General features: G+C 42.3%; 1 protein-coding gene across 5 annotated transcripts in view; it reads left to right on the top strand.

Annotated features, from left to right (window-relative positions):
* The window catches only part of PTPRM (protein tyrosine phosphatase receptor type M), a 791,703-nt gene that overhangs the window by 775 nt on the left and 766,142 nt on the right, over positions 1–24,786 (top strand). The window lies entirely within an intron of this gene.

The raw sequence follows: 24,786 nt of genomic DNA, 5'->3' as shown, positions 1-24,786 counted from the left end.
GGGACCCCCTCCTCGCCCTCACCCCTCCGGGGCCTGGGCTCGTGCTCTGGCGAACCGCTGCTACTGCGAGTCCCTGGCCGGCTCGTAAAAGAACAGCAGAAAACTTTGCTTGAAGTTCGGCGCTGCAGCCCGGGGCCGCCGGGCGTGGGCGCTGCGCGATCCCTACGACCCGGAGCAGCGGCCGGGCCTGATTGCCGGTCCCCGGCTGCGCCCGTGGCGATCGTCCAGACCCGGTAGCAGCTCCGGTGGTGGCGACCGCCCGGCGCCCTGCGGTCCCTGCTGCCGCCCCCCAAGCCCCTCTCGGCCGGTGACCCCTGGCTCATCCAGACGGTTGCGTAGCAGCTCCGGAGAGCCTAGGCGGGCGTTCCTCGTCGGTCCCAGCGGGAGGACCCGGCAGCCCGGGAGGGAGAGGCCAGGATCCCAGGCCCCGGGCCAACGCGGCCTTGCGCCCTCAGGGCCCCATCTACCCGCCTTCGGCCCCCAGCGGAGCGCTGAGGCCAGTGGCAACTTGTTAACCCAGCCGCGCCGCCGAGGGTCCCAGGTGGGAAGGAAAGGGACTGTGCGTGCAAGTGTGTGTGTGAGTGTGCGCGCGCGTGGGTCTCCTAGCGCGGCCGGGGGCGTGCCGAGCCGGGAGGGGCCCCTCGCCAAGAGGACCTGTAGACTCCAGGCGTGTGTGTGTGTGTGTGTGTGTGTGTGTGTGTGTGTGTGTGGAGGGGGGGTGGTCAGGCGTGGAGCCCAACGCCGCGCAGTGTTAGGGGGTTTATCTCTAGGTTGCCATCAATACCTGGAGCACACACGTGGGTGGATGGGCCAGACTCGTGCACATTTGCACACTTTCTCATGTGTATTAGTTTCATTAAGGTCCACGTACAATGGTGGCGCTGGGCTTCTTGTTTTTAGTTAAATAAAAACCCCGCTATTTGAGCGTAAACTTGGGTTGCATAATAGGTTTGTATCATTATTAGGGAGGAATGAATAAGTTGGACCTTTTAAAAGAATTTTTGGTGAAGGAGCTTTTCACTGACAGTAAAACGCGTATTCTAACCATCGGAGAGGTTTGGCTGTCTAGTCTGTGGTAACGTACAGTTTTACTTTTTTTGGAGTCCTGGGTTCACAGAGGCACAGACGCCTGTGTCCCATGTGTTGCTGAGCTACAGGACCCTTGACCACAGTTGGCCGGAGAGATGAGAATGAGATCGTGGTTGGCAGATTGCTCTGTGCTGTGAAATCCAAACTGTCAACTTCAATAAAGAAGTACCCTTTCCCTAAGTTTAATATTTCCTTAACTGTCTAGTAATTGCACGTGCTCCAGAGGGCTTAAAATGATACACTGCTGTCTGATATAAAATTGATGCAGATTTTGGCCTTATTAGCGAATTATGGAGTTAGACTCACCAGTTTTAGAGCCTTGTAACTCATTAGTGTTAGAAGCCAAATATGAGGGCCTTAGTGATGGTTTTCTCCTTATTAAGATTCATAAGTCCCTGCCTGGGATTTGTTAAAAGTTAAGCCTGTCGAATAGCGTTTGGGTGGATTTTTAAGTTGTGTGCAAGGGGATGGAAACAAATATTTATGTAGCTTATTTCAAGCATCACTCATTCATCATTAAAAAAGGACTTCAGCATTAGATAGTACTGGCCTGTGTCCTTGTTAAGGCTGATTTAAACTGTCAAACCCCAAGAAACTTTGACTAAAATTTAGCCATATTTTTTTTTTCAGAGGAAATAATATCATTCTGTTTGTGGGTGTGCTTACCTTTTGTTTGGAAAGCCAGAGTTATTCTAGTGTGTTAGTGGCTAAAGGGGAAAGGAAGGGCAATATCCGAGAGACTGCTTGGAAATGTTGAAATTCTAAATATGTGAAGTTGGTAAATTTTGTGTGTGCGGCGATCAGGTATGTTGCCATGCATTATGGTTTTTTCTGTCCACTTTGCATTTTAGGTGGTATAGGCATGAGGCACTTAATGCTTTGAAAAGCGAGTTTCTTTGTGTATGCTGGGAAAGTTATGAGCAACAGTGATGCTTATTTCTTTTTAGGATTCTTCTGGAAATTGTAATAATTGGCTGCTTTTTTCCCCTGACACACCTTATGTGATAATCAGTTTTAGAGGTAGAGGAGATAGATTGTAAGCTCCTTGAAGGCAAAGTCAGTATTTTTTTCCTTCTTGATTCCCCATAAAACCCTTAACATGAAGCCTTAGATCTAACAGGCAATCACAATTTTTAGACTAGAACACTAACGTGAACGCTGACCATTTGCAGTCGCTTTGTATCTGAATTAACTTGACACAGAACGGAGGGAGAGGAATGATTGTAGGAAGTTGGACTTGACTGACATTTTTCTGCCTTTGCAATGAGTATTTTCCAGAAGGGGTTCTCCTTAGCTCACTCCAATGGCTTAAATGATGAGATTTTGTGTGAATGGTGGCGGGTTTTTTGTGTGACTAAGATTTATACACACGGGACTTTGCTCTTCCCTTTCTGCAGTGCTCATAATCTCGTGTCCTTTTCAGGAAGGACTGGAATTTATATATTTATTAATCATTTCTAGAGGTGGGCTATAGGGAATTTGGAGTCCAGAGATCAGAAATAGAATGCTAAACTTACTGGAAGAAAAAAAGAATTCAGTGTGTGGTTCATGTGGGCTTTATGTACTATAAACATGCCATTTAAAAAATGGTTTTCCATCTTTACAATTTCTAATTTGTTAATATTCTTGGAATTTCTAATGCCAGTATTCTTGTTGGAGGCTCACTTTCCTGCCTTCTAGGCTTTTAACGGTCATTAAAAATAACTTGTTGGGGCGCCTGGGTGGCTCACTTGGTTAAGCGTCTGACTTCGGCCTGGGTCACGATCTCCCAGTTTGTGAGATCGAGCCCCGCGTCAGGCTCTGTGCGGACAGCTTGGAGCCTGGAGCCTGCTTTGGATTCTGTGTCTCTCTCTCTGTCTCTGCACTTCCCAGCTCATGCTCGCACTCTGTCTCTGTCAAAAATAAATAAACTTAAAAAAAAAAAAAAAACTATTGTAAAAAGGAACACAAGTCAGCCTCAAGAAAGTTAAGTCATTTTACTTTTGTTTGAAATTCTCCTTTTTCATGTGAGAAGCCAAATAGCTGGCAGGTCATTCTTCTTTGACCCAATTTCTTAAAAGCCGAATTGTAATATATTTAATACAACAGAGTATTTAGTTTTACATTATAATGGGACTGATGTGTTAAGTTCTCTTAAAACTCTGGTTTGCAGAGATAGAAATACAAGCAGATCTGGCCCTTTGTTTCTACCACAGTATTTGGAATAAATTAAACCTTACCATATCCTTGTGAATTTGGGGCTCTTGTGGAAAAGTTTATTTTAAAAATACTCTTTAAAGGCTATTTGTGGGAAAAACAGCCAACATCTGAATAAAAAGTCTATAGTTTAGTCGGCAGTCCTGTACCAGTGTTTCATTTCTTAGTTTTGGACTTTGGTGAGGGTTATATCAGATGTAAACATTAGGAGAGGCAGGTGAAGCGTTGTACTTGGAAGCTGTACTATTTTTTGCAGCTTTCTTGTAAGTCTAAGCTTATTTTAAAATATAAAATATTAAGGTACACTTTATAAAGAGTGGGAATAATTTGTTGAGCATTGTGACTTATTTTTCTTTTTCAGGTAACTATAGTCATGACACTTTATATTTTTATGGTGCTTTAACTAGATTGATAATTCATGTGATGGAAATACTTCAAATTTAGATCAGTGAGCATGAAAGAAATATGCGTAGAAAATTACTCTAACATTTTTAGTGTTATGTGTATGTAAAGAAGTATTTATAAATTGTGCCGATCTGGAAAATTACAGGTTTTAGTCTTTCATGTTTCCAACGGGTTATTATACAGTTTTTCAGAAGTGAAGTTACTTACATATCATGATGTATGGGTAAGTATGTATATAACTTGAGTAATAATAAAAGTTCTGAAAGAACTTTCCTTAATGGACAAATAATCCAATTTGTGTCTTCAGATTATATAAACACTGGATGAAAGAAGCAAAACCTTTACTTTTGGCAAAAGTTGGTTTTAGAATTTAAATATTTCCGTGGCAATTCTGTAAAAGTTGATGGCTTATTCAAATTTTTCCATGATGGTTCCATAACAATTTTAGTAACATTCCAAGAACCGATTGGTTGTATGTGTCTGTTTTGGTAGAGGAATCGTGTTTTGGATTCAGTATTGTTTCCTTTCAGTTTTCATTTCAGGTTTCATCAACTTTTCTAGAATGAGCATGTATTATCTGAATCTCCTAAGACTTAGCTTTCAGCGAGGGGTCAGGCACGTTGATAAGTAGTTACATATTTGTTCAGCAGTATAACATTTTTCTTGAGGGTGGTGTCTACCCTCCCAGGCTTTTTAGTTTAATTTTGAGCTTCTTGGCTCTGAAGACCAACTTTCCCACCAACTTTCTTACAGTTTCGTCTCTCAGTTGCTTATTATCTCCACGAATGTAACACATTAATAAGCTCATTTTGTAAGTGAGCAAAGGTTTCATTACTAACGTGTTTCAGACTCAGTAGTGAAACATTTAAAAAGATCCAAAATAATAGAAGCCTCCCATCATAAGAGGGTGCAGCTTCTCGGGTTCCTAAAATCTTGCTGTGGTTTCCAGTGTAGTGGCCAGAAAGCCCGAGCTTCTTCTGTGGCTCTGAAAAACCCAACAGAGAAAAGTAGGGGCTGGTGTTGGGCGGGGAGCAGGAAAGGGTTAGTCACCAACCTTGGGAGTCTGTAGTGCCCCCGCCATTGAGTAGAAGTGTGTAAGAGACAAATAAAAGAAGAAAACAGGCGTGAGAAGAAAAGTGTTGTGTGCTCAGGCATCAGTGACATTAGTTCTGGAGGTCCTAGCAGAGGAGGGTCGCTGCCCTTACACCCTCCTTGCTCTTAAGGATGGAACTTGTGGAAAGGAAAGGAAAGGTAATCAAAAGAGTGACAGGTAGGTTGTTCTTACATCCTGCACCTCAGCAGCTTTAGGTGGCCTTGGGGAGGGCCTGGGGGGTATTGAGCCAAGTGTTGATGGCAAGCCGAGTTTAAATCTGCACTTCTTAAAACTTGGTGTGCCCCAGGAGCACCTGCAGTGGCCCTTCCCAGTGTTAATTTCTAGGGCTGAGCTATGGCGATTGTAAGGTGGAAGGTTCATGGAGGGTCTCACAGCATCTCACCACGTAATCCTGGTTTGTGGCCACGTTTTGGGACATGTTGATCTAAAAAAGCAGTTCTTAAAGTGCTGTCCTTGGACCAGCAGCGTGAGAGCATCCCTTTGGAACTTGTGAAACACGCCTGACTCTTGGCCCCACCCAGACCTGCTGAATCTGAAACTGGAGGAGGGTTTCAGGCTGCTGTCTGTGTTGCAGAAAGCCCTTGAGAGCGTTCAGATGCTTGTAAGAACTACTTTTCCCGAAGAGCCAGGATCCTCATTTTGCGATGTCAGCCTACCTTGACAAGAGTTGAAAGAGAACCATGGGTAAAAATAGAAGTCACGTTCATGCACTTATTGGCCTCCTGATGAACACAGCCAAAATTATGAACAGGCTGACGTGACCGTGCTATGATTCTCAGTCTCTTAGGTGAAACCGCCAGTGTGACATTTCAAAAGATAGTCTTATCTGGGGAAGATATTGGAGCCAGCCATTTGTTAAAACTTAAATGAAAAAGTTTTCTGTAATTTTACTTCAACATAAAGTTTTAATTAAAATTTGTGGTAATGATTAGCCACTGGAAATTTTTCTGGGTGGATATTGTGTGTAGAAGGTATTTGTTGGTTTGTTGTAATAAGTGCACAGCCCAATGTGTCTGTAAAATAATGCCTTTCGTTCAAGTAAATATGGAGCACTTCCTGTTTGTAAAGCCCCTTGACAGGGGAGCATTGGGAGGGGTGGTAGTGGGCAAAGATAAGAAACATACGGTTATGATGCTTTGTCCATTTATGAGAAGTTTCAAAACCCACTGAAATAGAATAGAAACAGTTCTGTCTTTGGAGAGCACTGGAAATTAATGTACGTGAAATCTGGAGTTTCAATGTGGAAATCAAAGGAAACTGTGCCTTTGGAAATGAACTCAACTTCCAGATAGAAAAAGGGTTTTCATTACCCTTCTCTTCAGGGTACCGCCAGTGCATATCCGAAAATAGAGCTGATTTCTGTTTTCCGCAAAAGACAGACATCGCCGTCTCTGTCATTTAACACCCCAGGTAACTAAAAGCGCTCGGCACGTTATTTAACAGATTTATCTTGACAATGTTGTCACCAGACTTTCCGAGAATCAAGGCGCCGAGTGCTCTCCACAAGGCAGGCTGGCCTCCTGCTTCCTGCTCCTCCTGCTTGTGATCCAGAGCTGATCACTAGGTGTAGCTGCATCCTTAGACCCACCTGCCTGAGCCGGGAGAGGCCCAGCCTTACCCACCTAAGGCTTCCTGCTCCCATTTACTTACAGCTGAAGGAAGGATGCTGTTTAGCGCACCTTCCTCTGCCTGTCCGCGCGTCTTACTCTTTTCTGTAAGCTTAAACTCTTTCACGGAAGTTTTGGTTCCAGTAGTTGTAATCTTGTTTGTTGTGGTGCAGCCCTGACCCAAAGGCAACTTTAAACTGGTCTGTGATCCTCTTTCTCGTTTTTCTCTTTTGCTGTATCATATGTTGCTGCTATTCTATATATAGCAGCGGGGCTAGAAGAAGTAGTGTATGTCTGCCAACTAAGTGAGAGTTCGTCTTCACCTGTGGCTGTGCTCCATCAGGCCTTTTAGCAGCAGCCCAGAAAGAGGCAGTGGGGTGTAGAGCCAGGGGCAGGTATGTATCATCGGTGGGAAGTGGCTGTGGGCTGTTGCTTACTTAGCCTGCGAGAGATTACTTCTGTGGCATTGCGGTTTAGGTTTATAGTTGGGGAAGTCCTTACAATTTGCACTGGAAATCTGATCCAGTTAATTTTCCTGCTTACATCGCGGAGGACTAATGAGTCATTAAACACTTTTTATATGAAGCTCAAGTGTTGGAAGCAAGGGGAAGGCGGAGGATAGGATGGAAGGCAGGGTCACTCACTTTATATCTGGGGCTGATGGGGGGGGGCGCGTGACCTCGAAGGCCAGAGAGCAGTGATTGCAGCATGTGAGGGAGAAGATGAATGAGAGCAGAGTTGTCAGGGACTTGTCAGAACAGATGAGTTTTTGGCATCTCCCTTGGAGGAAAAGGCCACCGTTTAACAGAGTGATTTATTTCAAAATGCAACAGCCTAAGCAGAAGCAAAGCATTTACTTTTTATGGGCGGCAAAGCATAAAAGCTTATAGAGCATCAGTTTGTTTTCAGATGGGTGAATATTCATTTTGATCTCTTTCCTAGTCGATATGCAGAAAGCAGATTTATTGCACTGAAGGAGGAGAATGTGTTTTAGTTTGCATCACCGTGGAAGGCAGAGACCCCATTCCTTCTCCCCAGCTTCTAGCTGTGGAATCCAAGCAGGTTCACAGGAAGGCTGCTGACAGCAGGTGACAGGGAATTGGACCACACCCTATTGGCAGTCGGTGTTCCATGGATCCTATTAGATCTCTTTTCTCAGTTGGAGTGTCTTGAGCTACTTTAAATCATGTCCCAACCACATGCTTGAGATGAACTCATTGTACATTCTCTGGATACAAAATTATGAAGTAGCCTAAAGCATTACCTTTAAAATAAATTATACTGATAATATATAAAATAAAAATCAAATCACTGAACAATGTTTAGCGTGTATTAATGTGTATCAATCACTTAATATATTTGTGGAATGAATATGGAAATGAATTAAATTCTCTTGGGGAAGAAAAATATAAAATGACTTATACTTACTACGTGGTTTTTTTTTTTTTTTTCCTATCAAGTTTAGCTTTTTTGAGCATCTGGCATAACTTTAATAATAGGCCCAGGCCATGGATTTCGTGTTTGGTACCCTTAGCAATTTATAAGCATGTAGATAGTATTTAGTTGCTAAGTTTAGAGGAGAAAGTGTTACTTTTTGTTACCTGAATATATGAAAGTTAAACTTTAATTTTATCATGTATAATATAAATGTATTAATCAGGTACTGTTCTAAAGCAGAAGTTTGCTAAAAATGGAATTTATCATATGGTAGGTTTATCGTGACTCTAGGAGGATTTGATTTTAGTCACTGGTAAATTAAAAGAACCGTGGTCTCACCAGTAAGAAGGTTCCATAACAGGGTGTCATGTATATTACCTCTGCTGGTTTTATTTCTGGTACCGAATGAAATGAATTATACTTAGAGCCCACTTTCGCACGTTAACATCCAGCTCATCTTCAGTAGAGCCGGCATGCTCTGGTTCCTTTTTCATTCGGTATGGTGTACACTCAGGTGATGAAACTTCATAAAACGAGGTCACCTTGACAACAGTCTCATAAACTGTGTTCTCTGCTTCCTTGACTTTTGAAATCTAGACCACTGAATATGGTGTGAGATCTCCACAATTATCCACTGGCATGATGGCCTGTGTGTGTGTTATGGGAGTTCTTGCCCTATTTTCTCAGTCAGTTACCATTTTCGTCCTATTTGCCTGGGTTTTCAGGGAGCCCCTCCTTGTCTTCCAGCAGGGGGTCACTGTGCAAGCACGTCCTGTGTTGCTGACCCTCAGAAGGTTTGGAGTTGGGGGGGTGCGGGGGCCCTGCCTGGCCGTGGAGGGCCTTTGACAGCTGGAGGATGTTGAGGCTTTGACGTCAGCTGTGGGTTCCTTGGGATTTGGAAAGAAGGGCAGTTCTTCCCCCCCCCCCCCCCCCCCCCCCCCCGGCAGATCAGGTGTTCCTGATTTTGGAACAAGGCTTCTGAATTGCCTTGTGGCCTTGGGTATGCTGTTGAATTTTTCTGAGTCTTAGTTTTCTTTCTGGAAAAGTACCTTGCAGGATTATCATAAAGACTAACCAATGCCATGACATTAGGAGGGCTCTTGAGGTGACAGGGTTGTGTCTGTTTAGTCATGAGGAAGAGAAGAGATTGGTCAGTTCTGCACTGTCCATGTCCATTGTGGGTTTAACCATGTGAACCCACTGTTCTTGTAAGTCAGAAACGGTCGACTATTGACAGTTTCATATAGTTCAAACTAATAGGTTCCCTTTCTGGGTCCAAGGGGTTGATAGTGGTCATACCTGGAGGCTGTAAAAGTGACATGTATGTCAGCGTGGTTATACACATATATGTGTTATAAATACGTGGCCAATATTGTGTTTTAAAAGGAAAAAAAAGCTGAAAGTAGCAAAGTGATCACCTCGAATTGGAACCGTGCAAAGCCAACACTACTCAATAGCACGGAAGGTGGTACTCCACCCGTGTTCAAGTCACATGAGGCTCCTAGACTCATATTCCTGGCCCCACAGACCCACTGAGTCAGAATCTCTGGAATGGGGCCACAGAAACTGGTGGAGAAACATCTCAGATAATCCTGATGCTTGTAAAAGTCGAAAGACTACTAGCAAGAAAATAGCAGTGGCTCACAGACCATGCCCTTTGGAGAACTTCTCACATCTTCTCCAGTTAGTGTTAAGAAATCATCTAAAGATCATCACATGGATTTTTAGACCAAAGTATCAATTGACTGAAGAGTATTTCTTTTACAAAGCAGAGGCTTTCTGGTATCAGAAGAAAACATGAATTATGAAACAAGGCATTTTATAGAAACTTGGCTGTTTTGTACCCTTCTTTCAACTTGGTGACCTCTAGTAAATGTGCTGTCAGTCTGGAATTTTTAGGATATAATAAAAGAATAAAGACATTTCAGGGTAATCAGAACACAGTGACTTTACATCTTCAGATTTGCAGCTCTGAGCCGCATTTTGAGATGACTCACTCATAGAAGAGAATGAGACAAGATGGCATTGGGAATAATATTTTCCAGCACTTATTCCTTTATATCATGTTCACTGAAACATGGACACTGTAGAATAATTGGTCTTAGGGGCCCCATAAGGGGGCCAAAAGCTTGGCATTTTGATTGTAGTAGTTCCTAAAAGACTCACAAACCTCAAAATGGGAATACCAGCCTGCTAAAGGCAGTTGAAATTTCTACCAGCTCATCATTTTGACCAAGGAAGAAAGGTGCTTGTTGAAATGTCATGTCTGGGAGAGGTGGCTCATTAAGTCATCTTAATATGACATCCCCAACTAGCTGTCACCTTGATAAGTTGACATCCTTAGATGTCAGATTTCTTACTCGTTAAATGAAGACATTCGATTCAAGGATCTATAAGGTCTCTCCAATCACTTAGAGTATGAGGATTGTCATCTTAGTTCACATTAATTTGTCGGATAGCATGGTGTTAAAAGAGTGAGACCTGGATCAATGGGGTATTTTTGGTAGATGAGGCTGGGAGAAAATTGGGTCCAATCTAAAAGAGTACCTCATACAGCATGAACTTGCTTGTTAGAAGGAAGTTGGAGGAATGTCTGAATGATTTTAGATGCTTCCCACATTTGCTGTAGCTGCCTCTGCGCAAATGAAGCTCATTCTTTTCCTCCATGCAGAGAATGTATTTGCCATTCATAGGTGCCACCAAAGGCTTTGCTGCAACCAGACTGAAGTCTGTGATTTTCTACTTAAATTGTGGCAACAGAGATAAGCCTCATTTCGGGGGCTTGGAATTGATAGTAATAAGTGATAGTCGTGTATTGAGCACTAATTATGTGCTACGTACCGTGCCGAGAGAATATGATATTTTCAAACCCATTGCTGTGCAGTAGCTAATAAAAGCTTGGCTGAGAGCAGGGATGAGAGCTTTGGGAGGTAAAGCCGTCTCCGTTTCTAACAGAGTGGGTCATCTGGGCGTAGGGTATGTGCACCATACATCCTCCCTCCCCATACACACAGGTGCAGAGTGGCCTTTTCCTGATTTACGCTTTGATTTGATGCTATCCATCTGTAGCGAGGTGTGCTCTATGCAAAAGTGTTTCTGATGGAGTGTCGTTTCAACATCTTCTGATGTTTCAGGACATGCTGTGGAATCTTTATAATGGCCTTCTGGGGAGATTTCCTCCTGGGTCTTAGTTCCAGGAAAAGGTGTGACTCTTCTGTGCCCTTAGTTTCTTCTTGTGGACATAGAATTGTATAACCCATCAAGTTTTCCTCTTTATGTTGGCTGTTAGAAAGCCAGATTCAAATGTGTGTTCTGTGATGGTAAGAACATTTTTGAACGGGAAAACCTCAGTTAAAGCTGGCCTTCATCGGGGCGCCTGGGTGGCTCGGTCGGTTGAGCGTCCGACTTTGTCTCGGGTCATGATCTCACGGTCTGTGGGTTCGAGCCCGCGTCGGGCTCTGTGCTGACAGCTCGGGGCCTGGAGCCTGTTTCGGATTCTGTGTCTCCCTCTCTCTCTGCCCCTCCCCTGTTCATGCTCTGTCTCTCTCTGTCTCAAAAGTAAATAAACGTTAAAAAAAAAAAAAAAAAAAGCTGGCCTTCACCAAACGGGGAATTTGTTGGCCCTCGTGACAGAGGAGGCTGTGTGTAGGCACAGTTGGTCCCAAAGGCTCAACACAGACATTGGTGTTCTGAGCCTTCTTCTGTAAACATCTTTCCTCTTTATGTGGTGTTTCGAAGGGGTCATAGGCTGAATCCTCCAGCTCTAAGCCTAGTGGGAAGAGAGATTCTGTCCCCCCAAAGTACAGACCACTTCCGCTAGTGGGCTCACTGAGTCAGCTCATATCACCTGTTTCCACTTTAACCTCATGCTCTGCTTGACCTGCCCACTGGACCAGGCATGTGGCCAGCTCACATGGACCACATAGACCAAGAGTGAGGAAATGGAAGTTTCTCCATGGAGAAATGGGTTCTGTGACCAGTTGAAGAGAGTGGATGCTGGGTGGGCAAAAAGCGGTAAAATGTCCAGAGTGACATTCTGTGCAATAGAACCTTGTATCCGATTTCTTTTTCTGACCTGATGCTTAATCTCCTGTTTGCTTTTCTCACTTCATTCTAATGTATCTTGCTGTATTTTATGTGTCATAAATGCACTAAATCTTTGGAACTAAGTGATGGTAACAAAGTAAATGAGTTCCAAATCTTAACATCAGGGTCAGTTCAAATGCAACTTTGGTGTGTGTGCATTTGTTTTACTTCCTAGTGACACCATAGAACACATTCAAAGCTCACTCACTGAAGAACACAGGTAGGAAGATGGTAGGGGTGGTTATTATAGCCCAGTGTAGTACTTCTCCAACTTATTTTTTAAAGCATCAGAATATTTTCATTAAGCAAAATTTTACATAGGTGGAAAAGCATAACAATATTTTGGTTAAACAAAATTTTATATGAGAAGATTAAAACAAAAGATTCCCCAACTTGGGAAGCAAGGTATAAAGGGTGGTTATTGCTGTGTAACAAAGCTCCCCAAAACTTGGTAGCTTAAAGCAACAAGTTTTCTGTTTTTTTTTTTTTTTTTCTGTTTTTTGTGTTTTATGGGGGGAAAGTCTGGTGAACTAAACTGGGATTGGTAAACTTTATGTAAATGTCTTTACTTAGGTGACCTTGGCTGGGCTCTCTTGCTGTTTTGGGGTTGGTTGACTGTAGGCTGCTGTAGGGTAGCCTTGGCTGCCTCTCCTCCTTTATTTTCCAGCACGCAGAGTTTCCAAAGAGAGTGGAAACGTGCCAAGGCCTTTTGGCTTATGCTTGGGAAGGGCACGTTGTCCGTTTTACCTTGTTCTTCTGGTCAAAGCCAGGCCAGCCTAGAGCAAGGGTAGGGAAATAGACCTCAATCGTTGGTGTATGGGGCTGCAGGACCACATTGTAAATAGGGTGGATACAAGGAGAGGTGGAGAATTAGGCCCCACATAGGGTCTGCCAGGCCCCAGTGCCTGTGCTTTGAGATGCCTCTGCTTTGTAGAGCATAGTTGGGAAATCACTGGCAGCATGAGAAAAAAGGAATTTAAGACTGAAAGATCTGTATTCAGGGTCCACCCTGACACTGTCATCTGAAAGGGAAGCTGTTTAATCCCAGTGAACTCAGTTCCTTGTCTGTAATTAGGGTCATTCAGTGGTATTCTGATTCATAGGTTTGCCGCTAAGATCAAATATGATAATGGGCTGTATAAAAAGAAACTTTTACAAACTGTTGTATCTCGGGGTATTCTGAAGGTGATCATAGACCGATTAAGCCTGAGTTCTCATCCTGGCTGTGTCATTTATCAGTTGCGAAAGTCACAGTGCCTCTCGGAGCCAGTTTCTTTATCTGTAAAGAGGGGATGACATCTGCCTCCTTGGTCATCCTTTGGAAAACATAGTGCCTGGTCTGTAAAGAGCTGTTGTCATTGTCCTTAGAGCCCTACGACCACAGAATAACCTTCAGTGTTTGTCTTGTGTGTTTCCTTTCTGTCTGCAAACCCCAAAGGGTGTGGTTCCCCCAGTTCCAGGTTTTCTTCCATTTGTAATCCAACTCATAAAGCAGCTATTTCCTCTGGCTTCCCAAGGGCCAGGGCAAAGAAAATAGGAACATCGCATGCCACCTACGTGTGGTCCTTTACATGTTATTTGCTACCAAAGCAGTCCTCTAAGGTACAAATGGTGGCACTGTCATGTTGCGGTTTACGGAACTGCGGCCCTAACATGTGTTAAGGTGTAGCCCAGACGGTGGATACAGCACTGTGGACCCCAAAGGGCTCTGTTCCTCCAGTGCCTCTTAAGATCAAACCTTGTGCTCTTCTCCTTGCCTGCTGGGCCCAAAGCACGTGGCATAATTTCCAAGTGTGCTTAACCTGTTTGGTACAGTTTCTCATTTTGATCTTAAAAACAGTTGTGAAGTTGGCTTAGCTTGCAGTGCACTGTGGCTATTTTTCAGCCCTTTGAAATAGTAAATTAGAAGAAAAAGTACTTGGCTCCTAAGTAACTGGAATGAAACCAATTGATTAGAGACACTATCCATATTTTTCACCAGCAGAGGAGGGCAGAATGTTGTCTTCTCTGGGGTTTCAAATCCTCTGAATTATGTTTTTATAATTTCTTTGTGTTTTGTGGGGAGGAGTGTTAAATCCTTTGTAAATCTCTCATCTGTGTGTGTTAGCAGTCTCAGGGGCAAAGTGCCACTAAGGTCAGCGACGATTTATTTTTAGACCTTTCCCTGCAGGTGGAGGTGGGCCGGCCTTTGGAGATTGATGTTAATTACCTTCTGTGGAACAAATTGCATTTTCTTTTGAGGTTGGACAAAGACAAAAGAAGCAAGTAGATCCATATTTGAAGGACCTTTTTTTTTTTAATCTGAGAGAGACAGAATGTGAGTGGGGCGGGGGCAGAAGAGAGAGGGAGAGAGAGAATCCCAAGCAGGCTCTGCACTATCAGCACAGAGCCCGATGGGGGGCTCAAACTCAGGAACCATGAAATCATGACCTGAGCTGAAGTCAGATGCTTAATGGACTGAACCACCCAGGCACCCCAGTATTTGAAAGATTTAAAAGCATCTAATGAGTTGGGTCTTACTGTAGTCACCATGAAAAAGAACTCTTTGGTATATAATATTTTACAGTGATTATGTGCATTGCTTAAATCACTTTTTTTTCAACATTGTTAGAGATAATTACACCAAAATAGAGTGACTAAATATTAAAAGAATATTAGCATCCTTCACAGTGATTTAAAAAAGTTCTGGGGCGCCTGGGTGGCTCAGTCAGTTAAGCATCCAACTTGGGCTCATGGTTCATGGGTTTGAATCCTGCGTCCAGCTCTTTGCCGACAGCTCAGAGCCTGGAGCCTGCTTCAGGTTCTGTGTCTCCCTCTCTCTCTCTGCCCCTCCCCCACTCATGCTCTGGCCTTTTCTGATTCTCTCATAAATGAATAAACATTAAAAAAATTCTAAAAATATTAAACAACTCTGGATTTAGATTTTTCACCAAAATCATTTGTGAAATGATGATGACTGTCAACAGATGCATATTTATTTCATTTTATTCTTACTTTGGGCAGCTCTCTGAGCAGCTGGAGGTGAAACGAGGTGGTGTGGTCATTGTTAAGGATGAGAGAGATCCTGGGAACGGACCTCGGGGCTCTAATGTTGGCTCCTGCTCTCGTGTGGCATGTGATTTGGGTCTGGTCTCCTAAATGTGACTCAAGTCACAGTAGAATAAAATGGATATTAAAATAACTGCTTAGGGGCGCCTGGGTGGCTCAGTCGGTTGAGCATCCGACTTCGGCTCAGGTCATGATCTCGCAGTTTGTGGGTTTGAGCCCCGCGTCGGGCTCTGTGCTGACAACTCAGAGCCTGGAGCCTGTTTCAGATTCTGTGTCTCCCTCTCTCTCTGACCCTCCCTCGTTCATGCTCTGTCTCTCTCTGTCTCAAAAATAAATAAACAATAAAAAAAACTGCTTAAAGTACCTACAGAGATTGCGAGGATCCAATGAAATAATTTAAAAACCTGCTTTCTCACCCGTGAAGTCCTGGCCATGGCCAGCTGCCTTTGCCAGACACACCCTTGTTTGGCTTTGTTCCCGAGTTTCCGCTGGAGTTGGGACGCTGTGTGGGGCTGACCTGTGTTCCTCCCCCTGCCCCTGTGGCCCTCCTGCTAGGCCTGCTTTTGGTGAAACAGAAAAGCTACCAGCCACCAGGTGATTGTTCTCTGTCTCTTTATAAATGGGAAATTGCTATTAAGTTGGCTTTTTGTTTTTTCCTCTTGGGATGCTTTCGGAATGCATATTGTTTTTTCTGTGCTGGACCCAAGGTTATTCTTTCATGCTTCAGTTCTATAGATTAAAATCAAGCACAGGGGTGAAAAATCCTCAAAGACTGGAGGTATTTGCAGGGCGCATTCTTTTCCAAAGAATAACTACGATATATAAATAATGACCTAGGACTAAGAGTGAGAATGAGGTAGGATGAAGTCTTCCTACCATAGCAAGTGGCTGTGCCTTCTATGCCAGAGGACTGATGGGTGAGCTCCGTGTTGGGGCCCTGGGATGTGCTAGGTACTGAGGATATGAGCATGTCCAAGATGAGGGTTGGCTCACAGGAGCTTACAGGAAAGCTCGAGGGGCACACAGGCAAGTTGAAGGCAGGCCTGGCAAGGGAGCTCACAGCTGAGCGTGCAGAAAGAAGGAAGGACCTTGAGTGAGAGCTCTCCAGTGGTCAGCTCACACGGTCCAGGGTTGCAGGTTTCCAGTGGAAACCAGGCACTGCCCCAGAGGCCTGCGGGCATTATTCAGGGTACTGTTCAGAGGGATGGGAGAGGGTACTATTCAGGGTACTATTCAGAGGGATGGGAGAGGGGTGACCTCTAAGTATTGTCTTTAAAGGTTTTGAAGTTTTTTTTCTCTTAGATGGGACACCTGCTAAGCAGGTGGTTTTTTTTTGTTTTTAATTGAAGTGTAATTGACATACAATATTTCATTAGTTTCAGGTGTACAATGTATAGTAATTTGACATTTATATACATTACGCAGTGATGACCATAATAAGTCTAGTTATCACCTGCAAATGAGTTTTTGAGGTAGTGGAGATGCAGAAGGGGAGAGGCCTGGGAAATTGGAAAGAGGAACAGACTTCATAGTTGTTGTTGTTGTTTTTTTTTCTTTGAATTAGAAGATCATGTTGTTGGTGACTTGGCATCTTTCCCTTCAGTCTCCATGCAGTAGATCTTATTTGCTGCTGTATTTAAGGATGAGCTTGTATAGGATGAGAATTTGGCCAGAAGTAGGAAAAGTGTGGGGTGTTGGGGGGAAATTTGGCTTGTTATTCCCATGCCTGATGTCATGGCCCCAGGCTTTCTCTTTTTCTTGTTCTCCGTCCTCCATATTCATCTCGTATAGTAGGTGGGTTTTAAGAGACAGTGGTGAACTAAACAGGTATCCATATCCCACTGCACCATCACCACTCCTACTGTATTGGAATTATCAGAGGACAGGTACTTGGCATCCTACTTCTCCTCTGAAGGGTGTGGGCAGGACAGTGACTATTGACAGAAAGAAATGGTGAGTGAAAGTTTAACCACTACCATGTCTGTGTCCGGCATTGGTTGGTGCTCTATGGACTTCATTTCTACTCAGCACAGCAGTACTTAAGGGGAGAAGTATTAGAACAAAAGGGAAAGTAATGCTTATTGACTAAATGCCTAGGCATTATTTTATGTACTTTTTTATAAGTATTACCTAATTTAATACTGATAACCACCTAAATTACCCCCATTTTACAAGCCAGGAAATAAACTCAGAGGCTAAGCAAAGTGCCCGAGCTCAGACAAACTGCAAGGGCAAAGCTGGAGCCTGAACCTGAAGCTGCTAAGCCACAGTGACTGCCAGTTCTTTGTATCAGACACAGTTAGAAGCACTCTGCACACACCATGAACTTGAAATGTTTCTTTTCAAGACCCAGGGTTGAAGGATGGATGCTCCAGATGAACAGGGCATTAGGCCCTGAATTGCAGAGTGAACGGACAGAGGAAAATGCCAACTCTTGGGACACTTAGGCTGGCCCCAAGTGGGAGGATGACTCAAAACAGAGTCAACAGATGGGTTTACTCATTATGGAGACTATGTTAAAACATAGCCAACAGAACTGTTAGAGTCAGGAACAAAAGAAGGGATAGGTAATGCTTACTGAGATCTTGGTCTAGAGGAATGATTTCCTTGAGCCAGGAGCCGATGCTGGTAAGTTCCAAGGTCTGTAGGCCACTGACCCTGGGTAGTCTTCTAACTTCACGCTTGTGTCTCCAGTCAAGTGATTTAAAAAAATTGGACAATTCCTTGAAAATTGATAAGTTCACATCTGAAATTTTTCATCATAAATTTATACAGTTGAGAAGGAGGGAATTTAGGCTCTATGGTAAATATTGACATTTTAATATAAAACAACAATCTTTTAAAGCATCCTTCAGAAACAGCATCAGAATACCAAAGAGATTTGATTCTCTCCATTGTCCATTTAAAAATACATGAACAAGCTTGTATTTAATTGAGAGACATTTTACATGCTTAATTTTTCTTCTTTAACTGCTATTTACATTTTATTTCCCCATAGAATCTTATCCTATTACAACATGTTTAAGCTTGAGAGTCTTTTAGTGATTACTTATCAAACTTCTCTGCAACAAAAATGTGTATAAATTGAGATTTTAATTCTGTCTTTAATTTTATGGGACCATAAAGCAGTAAGTGCTAAATTTTATCTAGTTGAATTGTCACTCTCAAATTATTTGGATACAATTGAATCATGGTTGAAATTTATTGGAATAGTATTTTAGGTATCAGCTGGGTTTTAAAAAATAGTTAATGTAGCTGTGGATAGACATTATTTACCATTAAATGGGGTTAAACCTAAATTCTATTTTCAGCTTGCATTTTTATAAATCTGTGTTGAGAATTCTTTCATATAAATAGGTAGAAAGGACTAGAGAATTGCTATACCTGTTCCACTTTGAATTCTTTTCAAGTTATATGCCAAGATCCCCATTGAGTTATAGCATTAGAAATTACTTGTAATGACCAGTGTGATTACTTTCATTCTTGACCATATTCAAAGCAAAAAATTGGAAACCAACTATTCAGTAAGGGATTTTTTTCCAGTTATGCACCTTCTCCTTTGCTGGTGAGTAATCCAAGCAGACCGTCTAAACCAAGATTTATCACTACCTATTAATTACACCTGTTATTTTTATTTAAAAAATTTTTTTTAACGTTTTATTTATTTTTGAGACAGGGAGAGACAGAGCATGAGCAGGGGAGGGTCAGAGAGAGGGAGACAGAGAATCTGAAACAGGCTCCAGGCTCTGAGCTGTCAGCAGAGTCCGACGCGGGGCTCGAACTCACGGACCGAGAGATCATGACCTGAGCCGAAGTCGGCCGCTGAGCCTACTGAGCCACCCAGGTACCCCCATACCTGTTATTTTTAACCTAAAGCCACCTTGTTTAACCCAGAAATAAAGAACAATCCAGAAATTGTTGTGAAAATAAAAATTAATATAAATTTTAACGTATTTTAGCCAATGTATGCTTTAAATATACATATGCATACACTTAACATACCTTATATACATAGACATATATATATGTATATATATATATATATATACACACACACACACACACACACACATATAAATACACATATGCATATATACGTATATACACACACATTTTTGTCAAACCTTAGAGGTGAAGATTTAGGCTAATCACTAAGTGAAAAATATCTATTATATGATTTGGTTTGCACAGCGGTCCTCATCAAAGCTGTCAGTCACATCAGCTTTACTTTTTATGAGAAAAGGTCTTAGTTTTTAATTTCAAATAAGTGTTAATTTGCATTTTGAGGAAAAATTCAAAAAACAGTAAAAAGAAATATGACAGGTTATTAAAAGCAGTTTAGTCAAGTTTAAAATGATGCAGATTCAATGGAGTTAATTATATTTTATAGTAGGTATGTTGCTTGAACCATGGCAAATCTATTCTGTTTCACATTAACTTACAGGAATGTAATATCATGGGCACCTAAAATTATAAGGTATTACAGAGTGAGGATTATAATGAAGACACCTGCTGGTTTTCTGGTAAATATGTGTGAAGGTCCGGATTGAACTTCGTGTTTGACCTCTGGGAACAATTAAATAAGAATCACGGACATACTTCCAGAAATAACTATATCAGTTTCTAAAGAGTGCAGAATCCAACTTTTCCTATGTCTTTAATAAAAGAAATGCTACTCAAAGTAAATGGGCACAGCAGCAGATTGACCTAGGACATTTTTGTTAACATGAGATAGAGAATATTAAATATTTTATAAGATGAAGGTTGATTTTCATTGGACACATTACCCATAAATGAATGTTTGATAAAGTGGATTTCAATTATATTACTGTAAAGTGCACACTGAATCTAAAGTAAGCCTCACATATTTTTAGTTGTGAATTTTGTCCTGTAGAATGTGAACATTTTGGAAAGCAGTGCAATTCTTTTTAAAAGGATCCGTGTCAGAACATCCGTATTTTCAGTTGTTGGATGCTTCTTTTATTTCCAGCTGATGTCATGTTTGAGTGTGAGTGTATATGCTAAAAAAAGGATCATTACATTTAGGTACATTTAAAAGTAATTTTGGGACATTTAATATTTACCAATGTCATCCTTCTTATAATTTCACCAATTCTTCAGCTGTGAAATGAGTTCTTTACGGTCAAGGGAAGGAAGATGTGTGGTTGTTAACTTGTGTAATATATCTGATTTTATAACATTCCACAAGGGCTAAAATATTCTATCTCTAGTACATTGTTTCGCCCTTAAATGAAATATGGATATGACAGGGAAAGGCACGAAGCCCCACAGTGAGTGTCTGGTGTTTGATTAATCATTAAAGAATGCTTCCTTGAGAGCAATAGCTCACGTTGTATCTTTGATGCCATGGATGTTTTTTATACTCGCGGGGCACGCCTTCCTTTTGTAAGGTGTGAGGTCTGTTGGGAAAGGGCAGACAGGAAAAGAGAAGCTTTTCCCATCTGAAGCTAGGATGGAAATTGGTGCCCTTTTCCCTTCCTGTGGCTGCTGTGTGGCTCTGTTGGGACTTTTACACTGACCGTGGAACTGAGTGGACCCCTATGGCAGGGGTCTGTAGCCTTTTTCTTTCCAGATAGAGACCTACATTAAAAAAGAAAAAAAGTTAATTTTTTAGAGCAGTTTTAGGTTCCCGGCCAAATTATGAAGAGGAAGGTACCAGAGATTTCCCATACGCCCCTACCCCCACGCATGCATAGCCTCTCTCATAATCAACATCCCCCACCACTTGGTACATTTGTTACAATCGATGAACCTGTACTGACAGTTTATTATCACTCAAGGTCCATAGTGTATATTAGAGTTCCCTCTTAGTGTTGTACATTCTGTGGGTTGGACAAATGTATAATGACATCTATCCACCATTAGAGTGTCATGCAGAGTGTTTTTACTGCCCTAAAAATCCTCTGTGCTCAGCCTGTTTAACTCTCCCTTCTCCCCCAACACGAAAAGGCAGAAAGCAAGCTGGTAAACTCTGCTTTATAATAACTCAGTTCTGGTTTTGAATCAGTCTGTGACTTTGACAAATATCTTATGTCTCTCTGCCTCAACTACCCCTTCTGAAGTCGAAACAGGTCATTAGGACTTAAAAACAATTTAGATGTAAGGAATCATTAATAGTGATATGAAAACTGGGGTGCCTGGGTGGCTCAGTCGGTTAAGCATCCCACTTCGGCTCAGGTCATGATCTCACAGTCCGTAGGTTTGAGCCCTGCATCCGGCTCTGTGCTGACAGCTTAGAGCCTGGAGCCTGCTTCAGATTCTGTGTCTCCCTCTCTTTTTGCCCCTCTCCCGCTCACACTCTGTCTCTCGCACTCTCAAAAATAAATAAACAATAAAAAAAAAAAAATCCTATGAAAACCAGGCAATGGAATAAACTCATTTGCCCTGAAGGAATCAATGTGACCTGAAAGAATCTTGCAAAAAAACAAAACAACAACAAAAAAACACACAAAACAACAACAACAACAAAAACAAACAAAACACAAGAAAACAAGAAAATTTGTCTCCCGTTATGTAACTAAGTCTTCCAGACGATCGGTACTTTCCAGCTGAATTCTTACCTTGTTTCAGGAAGCAGAATCTGAGGAAACAAGCAGCACAGAGAGTTGTAGAGATGCTTAAAATGGTCTCCAGGGCACTTTATTATTTGAGATTTTCTGTACACTCGGTGTGGTCTTTCTGATGGTTTCTTTAATGGGAAGTGGGTGACAATTATCTTATTACATGGATCTTGAAGCACAGGTTAAATGGTTTCTTCAGGCCCCAGAGAAAGCCAGAGCTCAGGTTCCCCTGTGAGTTCTAAAGCGAGGCAATCTTTTGTAATGTACTACTTAGGAAAATGATGAAGCACATTATTATCCCTTTACTAATATTCAGTGACATTTCTCCTTTAAATTTCTTTCAGACATTGCAACACTAGCACCTTGTGAGCATTTGAGCAATTGTCATACATAAGGATATTTAGAATGTGCTTTGAGTGGGGCTGAAAAAGATGGCAAGAGGGTGGGTTATCCAAGGTCGACCCATTGGCCTGCAGTTGTGTCCAGAGTGATGGGTCATCTGTAGTAGAGTGTGCACACCTGGAGTGTGGAAAGATGATGCCTTGGGATGCAGAAAACATGGAGCCTTTTAAAAATATGATAAATCCATACTAAGGAAATAAAAGTGGGCATGCAGAGAATCCCCTGCATTCAGAGATACCTATATTATCTACAGTAGCGAAAAATGGGAAAAACCTGAGTATCCACCAAGAGAGAGTGAGTGGAGTAAGTCATGGTGTCTTCATGTAATAGAATGCCATACAGCCACCAAGAATGATGACAAAGAGTATTTAAGGACGTCAGATGATCACAATATGGTGACATGGGAGAAAAACGAGTGACAAAAATCATGTGTATAGGAGGATGCCAATTTATTTAATGATTTTTAAATGTTTATTAAAAAAAATCTATGGAAATGTGTAAAATACAAGCCAAAATATTAATAGTAGTTATTTTTGGATAGCAGATTTATTGATATTTTTGCTTTATTTTAATTTTTCTACATTTGCCAGATTTCCTTCTGTGTGTTCGTACAGCCAATCTTATGTATGATGAGAGAAAGTGACTTACGATAGTTGTTGTGTAAGAGTTGAATCCATGGGTATTTAACTCAGTAAAGCACTGTGATGATTTTGTGAGAGTGATGATCATCCCCCACTTCTAGAAACCGAACAGGAAAAGAGGAACGTTCTCAGGTTGGCACAATTTACCTCCATTCGTCTTTGCTCTGAGAGGTATAAAACACAAAACACGTAAATGTAGATGTGAAAACGCTTGTGCCACAGTGTGATTTTTTTAAAAACAGCTTGTACCCTTAGCCAGTTGTCTTCTAATCCTCATTTGGCTGGCTCTTCCTCTGGAATTGTTTCTTTGCTAGAGTGTTAATGGATTGGTTAATTTGTGAGCAACACTCCTAATTGTATTAAATCTCTACAACCTTATTAAGCATTTGTGCAGAATTAGATCAGAGAGCTTAGGGAAGCAGCGTGCCAGTGGTTGAGGGAAGGGAGGGAAGGAGGGAGGGCTGAGGAAGGCTAACAAGTGTATCTGTGCTCTGAGCACCCCCCTAAAAAATAAAACAACACAGATTGAAAACCCCACTGCTGAAAGTTCGGAAGTATTCTAAAGCACGTAAAACAGCTTTCTTGCTGTATGTTTAAACACCATTAATGACAGAGAGAGAGAGAAATAGACACTGAGAAAGGGAGAACCAACTTGTTTTCATTTAGATCTGTTAGGATGTACTTTATCTGGGGGAAAAGAAATGATCAAGAATTAACAAAAATCTCAAGGGAGCTAGATTTAAATTCTGGTGGCCTGTGTTTATATTTAGACACCAGGCCACAGGTATTTGTGCTTAGAGAGAGAAACAATGTCAGAAAATACAGTTGTACCATGTCTCTTTTGAAAACTAAAGATAATAGCCTGAGTTTTAAAAACCACTGCTGGCTGCTGCTTTCTTCTGCAAGTAGGGTGCATGAATTCAGCCCCGCCGCCACCCCCCCCCCCCCCCCCCCCCCCGAGTGCTTACTGTACTTTCCAGCAGTGAGGATGGAGAGTGGATGAGGAAGCATTAACACTGACCTCTGGGGGCTCTGTGTGTCCCATTGCTTATATGTACTTATGGGTGTTTCTTTCCCAGAAATGTTTACAGTTTATTACTCAGCATTATTGCAACCATAATGGAACTGGAAGTGAAGAATTTTAGCAGCCTGTTGTTTGATTTAAAGTTACTGATTCCTAGGGTGCCTGGGTGGCTCATTCGTTGAAGCATCTGACTTTGGCTCAGGTCATGATCTCGTGGTTCTTGAGCGTCCAACTTCAGCTCAGGTCATGATCTCACCATTTGTGGGTTCGAGCCCTGCTTCGGGCTCTGTGCTGACAGCTCAGAGCCTGGAGCATGCTTCGGATTCTGTGTCTCCCTCTCTCTCTGCTCCTCCCCTGCTCACACTCTGTTTCTTTCTCTGTCAAAAATAAACATTAAAAAAAATTAAAGTTACTGATTCCTTGTATTGTGTATGTTAGCACTTTTGGAGTAAGAACTACTGATAGACCATTAAGGATAAAAAACTATTCAAGCCCTGAAGCACTCAGAATTTTTACTTTCTTAATAGTTCTGCTATACCTCGCTAAGATTGTCTTTTTTGTTGTCATTGTTTTAGATCATACAGTTCCATGGGTTTTAAGAGGCACCTGGGAAATAGAAAAATAAAGGCTGTAATTAATTTTTGAGCTTTTACACAATTTGTGTTTGTGCAAGCAACGTGGGCCTGAAGGGTCAGTAAGATAGGAGGGAAAGAGCGGAGTAGGTGATAATTGCTTTCTCTACTCTCTGAGAGCTTCACTTCATCATGGATTCCACATGCCGCATCGGGCAATTTGTGGAGGTATCCCAAGGGTGTCCCCCAACTCTCCTGTCCTCTTCTAAGCAGGGTCTGCTGTTTTTGCTGCCTTGAATGCTGTGTGGGTGGCCCTGCCCCTTATTGCCACAGGCACAGACCAGTGTAGTGGCCTGGCCCTGCTCCTCTCCTCTTGTAATGTCCCACCTGTTGTGGTGTTTCCTGCTCCCGAGCTGGCAGGCTGCTGCCCCCCTGAGGTGGGGAGCCCTGCACCCAGTTCCTGGCTCACAGGGGCCTTCACTGGGTCAGACACATCACAGGCCCCTTCACTGGGGCTGTTGGTGAATTGGGCTTACCTTTATAGTCAATGGGGGCCTAGAATGGGGGAGTCTAAAGATTGGAGT

Source organism: Panthera pardus, unplaced genomic scaffold (genome assembly GCF_024362965.1).
Source record: "Panthera pardus isolate Hobbes unplaced genomic scaffold, ASM2436296v1 HiC_scaffold_15, whole genome shotgun sequence".
NCBI lineage: Eukaryota > Metazoa > Chordata > Mammalia > Carnivora > Felidae > Panthera > Panthera pardus.
The sequence above is the reverse complement of the archived record's forward strand: the minus strand, read 5'-3'. Positions and strand labels throughout refer to the sequence as shown.